Here is a 6,421-nt window from a genome sequence, read left to right on the forward strand (position 1 = left end):
TGAAAAGCTGGGTATTCACCTACATATCTTAATTCTTTCCATGCATTTCCTTTCTCGCCCTCACTCCTGAAATTTTGTTAACACAGAAAACCAGGAGTTTGGTCTTATGTCTGGAATTTCTGTGTAGCTAGCAACCTCAGTGGATGTGCAGTAGTGCAGGTCAAGTGATGTTATCAACTGATAACTGGCCAGCACACATACATAGATCAACTGTACTTGAAGTGAATAAAAATCCAAGGTATCTGGAGCATGTCACATGTACTGTGCAGGTGCCAGTTATCTGAGCATGTGCCAGGAGATGCCTGCATCTCTTTCTGCCTGTGTTGTCCTGAGCTGAAATTAGAGATGCTGACACAAACTTTACACAAGAGAAGGTAAGACAATTTTAAAATATCTGATAGAGCCCCTGTAATGTAAATCAGGAACCTATCAGGTTTCAGAGAAACTTCTCTTTTGAGCCTGAAGAATTCTGGCTACCATCAAGTCTCTTGATTTTTTTTCCCCTTAGGTTTTTAACCCTGAACACACTCAAAGAAAAAAATAAGACTATAGGACTATAGGAAGGAGTGATCTTTTAAGTGGCAGTAAATTTTACATTGCTGTTGATTCAGATGAGTCCATTACTGCTTCCTGGAGGTGAAATGGATTATACTCTTGTTGGCAATGCTTCAACATAGCTTGTTTGCTATGGAGAATTAAACAGGCACCTTTTCAGGCTCCACTTGTTCTGTTCTTAGCTGGGGGCCAAATTACTCCTTTCCTACCATGAACTATGCCTTTCCCTAATCAAATGCTTCCTGACACTGCCCTCAAAACTGGGGCTTGGGAGTATCTTTACATGGCACGTTCACAGACTAATTATACGCTGTTGTAAAAAGAACTATAAAAAGAAAGGGTCGCACTTTGTTTCTTATTTTAGTTAAGTATCACTTTGTTCTCAGATTACGAGAGATCCTTTCAAGTTTAATCTTCTATGGATATGGACCCAGAACTGTGGGGCTGCATGGGCTGTGCCATGATGCACCAAGAAGCCCCAGTTCCAGCACACAGTTATGCACCTCCCACATTTCATACATGTCCATAAAGCACAACCAGCTCGTTGCTTGGTCTACAGCCAGGCTCTGTGGAGAATAATCTCTGCTCCAAAGAGCTTGTAAACCTCAAAAGGAAGCTGAGCAAGTAGCAGAAAACAAGGAAACATTTAGAGTGAGAAACACTTCTTCAGGTCTCTGTGTCATTTTATCATATGCTACCCTATCAGTGTCTTTGTGGGAGCTGACTGCAATTTCTTTCATGTGGGCAGACTGACAGGTCTCTTAATGTTAATGGGGTGTCACATGAGTAAAGAATGCTACTGATGGAAGCAGAAGCTGGATCACAGCACTGATCTCATCAGCAGCCTCTTGTGGGCAGTAAGGTCAGAGGCGTTTTGAAAGTTAAAAATCAATTGTATCAGTAGACTTTCCTGTATTTACTGCTTTGCAAGAGACCGTTCTTTGTAGAAATGCTGATTTTAATCCGATTTTTCTTAATAGTGTCTTAGAATTATTTGAAATTTAAAAAGACAAGGAATTTGCTAAATGGAAATAGTACTTTATACAAAAACAAATGCTCTTTTAAAAAAACCCATGGTAATAGCTAGTTTTGATAGATTTCCCATGGCCATTTTAGCAGTGTTTTAAATTAAGTATTTGAAATAATTTTTCTTTTTCTTTCAGAAGCCCATTTCCATGTTGTCAAATTTTCAACTGCCACCCCTTGCAGACTTGTGGGGCCTTAAACGGTCTCATTCTTTACATTATTTGCAAGTGAAAAAAAGTAATTCTGTATTTCCCTCTCAGTCTGCTCCATTTGAATTCTCTGCTGGCTAGAAAGGAGAAAGAATATTAGCTTTCTTATCAGTGAACAAGTTTGTAAAGTTTCTCTCTCTCTCTCTCCTAATAGCCCTGTAATTCTTGCAGCCTTCAAGTAATATCTGACTGTACCCCTTGTTTTATGGAAATTGGACACTGAGTTAAAAGTTTAGAGGAAGAATCAACTGGTACATATAGAAATCATACGTGCAAAAGTCCTGACCAAAAAAAAATCCTGAGAAGCCCATTATTATATTTAAAAACATATGCATTTCAGCTTGTTTGCTTACAGAAATATCAGAAATATCACTGACAAATCGCATACTTCTTGTCAAAAGACATGTAGTCAAACCTGTTTGTCAGTGTTGTTAATATGGCAACAAAAAGGATTACAGAGACATTTTTCCTGACGGAAATCCATTATGGAAATTCCTATAGTTCTATTGGGAATTGTTATATTTCTAGTACTGAGGAGATGATACACAGTTCCAGAGTGAGAAAACCCATGTGAGCATGACCTTTCCCTTAGTTTTCTTAAGGAATAAACCACTCTGGCTGCATGGAACGGAGCAAAACCAGCAGAAACACACTCTTTCTTCCCCATCAATCAAGTTTTCCAAATCATTAACTCAAATGTAAATTCTGTGATCTGTAAGAAAAAATCTGGCAAGGACTAAAATACTGATTTTCTCACTCATTTGTTCTGGAAAACAAATGTTGGAATTCTTGTGATTGTTTCATGGTAAGGCAGAGTTTTTAAAAAGTCTTGGAGAAATCTGATGTGTCTGAGCATAGAGATTCTCAAGTTCTTTCTGTTTGTCATCCCACATACAGGTCAGACATTTCACATGACCCCTACTATTAGTATAAATAACAGAAGAGGCTGAATTTGTTAGTTGCAACTCAGCTTGTAATTCAGCTTGCAACTGCTGTGATTTCACTTCATGTTACTGTGCCTAAGTTGTGCCCTGTTGGCTTCTTCAGAGGAATGAAAGAAAGAAACAATCCAAGTTTTTAGACTATACTACCTTATGAGGAGATAAATAAATTTAAAAAAATAATCAAGAAACAGAGATTGTAATTTGTTAGTTGCAACTCAGCTTGTAATTCAGCTTGCAACTGCTGTGATTTCACTTCATGTTACTGTGCCTAAGTTGTGCCCTGTTGGCTTCTTCAGAGGAATGAAAGAAAGAAACGATCCAAGTTTTTAGACTATACTACCTTATGAGGAGATAAATAAATTTAAAAAAATAATCAAGAAACAGAGATGGTATTTTACTGCCAATAACTTGAGATTTTGATCTATTCCAGCATGATAAAGGAATATCAGCATGGACTGGAATAATAGAATCACAGAATATCCTGAATTGGAAGGGACCCACAAGGATCATCGATTCCAACTCCTGCCCTTGCACAGGACACCCCAAGAGTCACACCATGTGCCTGAGAGCATTGTCCAAACGCTTCTTGAACTCTGTCAGGCTGGTGCTGTGACCACTTCCCTGGGGAGCCTGTTCCAGTGCCCAACCACCCTCTGGTGGTTGTCCAGCCTACACCTCCCCTGGCAGAGCTTCATGCTTTTCCTTCAAGCCCTATCATTGATCAGGGAAGAGAACAGTGCCTGCCCCTCTGCTTCCCCTTGTGAGGAAGCTGCAATCAGGGCTCTCCTCAGTCTCCTCCAGGCTGAACAAGTCAAGTGACCTCAGCCACTCTGTATGAATTCCCTCTCTAGACTGGTCACCATCATCATGGCCCCCTTTGGATGTTCTCTAATAATTTAATCACACATGTATCTTCTGTGCCTTTGTTAAGAGCTTGGAGATGCAGGATCTCGTAGGCTATGAATTTCCTTATGGATAGGCTAGAGGCTGTAGAAGAAGGCCCAATTGTCAAATCAGGTACCTGCTTTAGACATTTCAAGAGTCAGAAGATTATCCCTCTGTCTTTTGTAACATTTTAATGCATGAATTCCTTTACAAAAAAGAAAATTTTTGGCATTCTTAAATATTTGCCATAATTTTTCTTCTGAACTACAGAGATGTCACAGATGATACAAATATGCAAAATTATTACTGTGGATGTGTCAAGATAGGTCAAGCCAGACAAGTATTAAGAATAACGACATAATTTCTTGCATGTTAAAATATCAAATGGACTCTTGGTGTCATATGATACCTCACAATACATATTCATAAGACATTTATGCCCCCATGGCAGGGGTTTGGAATGATCTTCTTTAAAGTTCCTTCCAACCCAAATAATTCTATAATTCCATTAATCTGATTTTCTGGAGCATAAATTAATGCTGAACCATTTTTACAAGGTTTTAACTTTTAGTCCTAAAATGAGATTGTTGCAAGTGTCACGCTGTCACTTGAGGGCCTGTGCACAGTGCGGGGATCTGCTCACAGAGCTGGCACACCATGCAGCTTCTAAAATGTCACCACCAAAGAGCTCTTACTGTTCTCAGGTTCTTACTCAGGAGATTTCTCAGTCATCCCAAGTCTGAAATTTTGTATAGTAGTTAAAATGTGTGCTGGCAAAATACTGTGTGTATTTACCGACACCAAATTGTCAAGCAATAAAATTTCAACCACTCTGAATGAAAAATTTTGTGGACTATTTGCCTTGATTTTTGCATGTTAATCCTTCCAGCTAGCTGATCCTTATGTACAAATATTTGCCAAGTGTTTGGAAACTCTAGTTTATTCTTGGAGACTCCCAGGAATTTCAAGTAACATGCTCTGGAAGTAACAGCATGATCAGAATTTCAAGAGCAAACAATTGCTCCTATATAACAAGGGAGGGAACTGGGAAGCTGGTATGAGCATGTCAAGCATTGTCGCTGAAGGCGCTGTCAAGTACCAGTTGTCAACATTCACAATTTGATAAACCATCTCAAAGGCAACAGGTGCTATAGGAACACACCTGAGGTCTCATGTTCCATCTCAGCCATAAGGTTTGCAAAGGCATACAGAAAGGTAATTAAAAGACAATGAACATAAAAATAAGGACTGTTTCCTCTGCTTCTGCAAATGCTAACTTTAACTGTCTGCATCCGTGTTTTATTTAAATGGGAGAATTAGGTCCTGGGGGCTAATGATATTCCTTCAGGCTTTTCTTTTTATCTTTCCCTTCAGAAGCTGGAGTTCCTCATGGTCCTCTCTTCATTAGCAAACTTCTTCATGCCTCTCTCCAGCCTAATTAAAGGTCTGATTCTTTGGCATTAAAGGGACACTATCTACTGGAAAAATCAAACCTGTCTGAAATTCTTGACCCTTCTGTAGCTACATACAGTGTTTGATGACAGAAGGGAATAGAAGGAAACATTGTTTGTTTGTTCAAGAGACAAATTGGGGTTTTATAAACATTTCCAAATTTTTGTCAAGTTAATGAGGCCAACGTTTATTGTAAAGATTCAGTAGAAGTATCATGAACTGAACTTTTCCCTTATTGAGTGTCATGTTATCCATCCACTTTGATGGTTATCCTTAAAGCCTTTTCTTCCCAACAACTGAAAAACCCCATTGACGATTAAAAGTTTGCAGTGCTAACCTGGAAATACCTCGAAATTCAGAAGCTTATTTTATGGTTTTAGACAGAATTCTTGAGCAACATTAGGGGTCCATATTGAGACAAGTGTTATTTAATATCTCCATTAATTATATAAATAAAGGGACTGAGTGCACTCTCAGCAAATGTGCAGATGACACCAAGCTGAGTGATGCTGAGATGTCGTGGGCCCATAGGAATTTCCTGAGTTTTAACAAGACCAAGTGCAAGATGCTGCACCTGGGTTGGGGCAACCCTCCGTGTCAGCACAGGCTGGGGGATGAACAGATAGAGAACAGCTGTGGGGAGAAGGACTTTGGGGAGCCCATGGATGAGAGGCTGGACACAACCCAGCAATGTGCATCTGCAGCCCAGAAAGCCAAATGTGTCCTGGGCTGCATCCAAAGCTGCGTGGACAGCTGGGCAAGGGAAGGGATTCTGTTCCTCTGCTCTACTCTGCTCTGGTGAGACCCCACCTGCAGTGCTGCATCCAGCTCTCGGGTCCCAGCACAGGAAGGACATGGACCTGTTGCAGCAAGTCCAGAGGAGGCCATCAAGACTAAAATTAATTAGAGGGATGGAGCAGCTCTCTCAGAAAAAATGGGTGATGGTGGGGTTGGTTCAGCATGAAGAGACAGCTCAACCTAGAGTCACCTCGTTGCAGCCTTCCAGTATCTGAAGGAAGCCTACAAGAAAGATGGAGAACTATTTACAAGGGCATGTAGTGACAGGACAAGGGGGAATGGATTCAGACAAAAAGAGAGTAGGTTTAGATGAAACAGACAAGGAGGAAAATTTTTACTGTGGAGGTGGTGAGGCACTGGCACAAGTTGCTCAGGAAAGCTGTGGATGCCACATCCTGGGTACTGCTATAAGGCCAGGCTGGATGGGGCTCTCCACAACCTGACCCTACTGCAAGATGTCCCTGCCCTTGGCAAGGGGCTTGGAACCAGATGATCTTTAAGATCCCTTCCAACCCAAAGTATTCTGTGATTTGGTGATTCTTTGTGATTCAG

The sequence above is a fragment of the Lonchura striata genome, chromosome 1 (assembly GCF_046129695.1).
Source record: "Lonchura striata isolate bLonStr1 chromosome 1, bLonStr1.mat, whole genome shotgun sequence".
Classification (NCBI taxonomy): domain Eukaryota; kingdom Metazoa; phylum Chordata; class Aves; order Passeriformes; family Estrildidae; genus Lonchura; species Lonchura striata.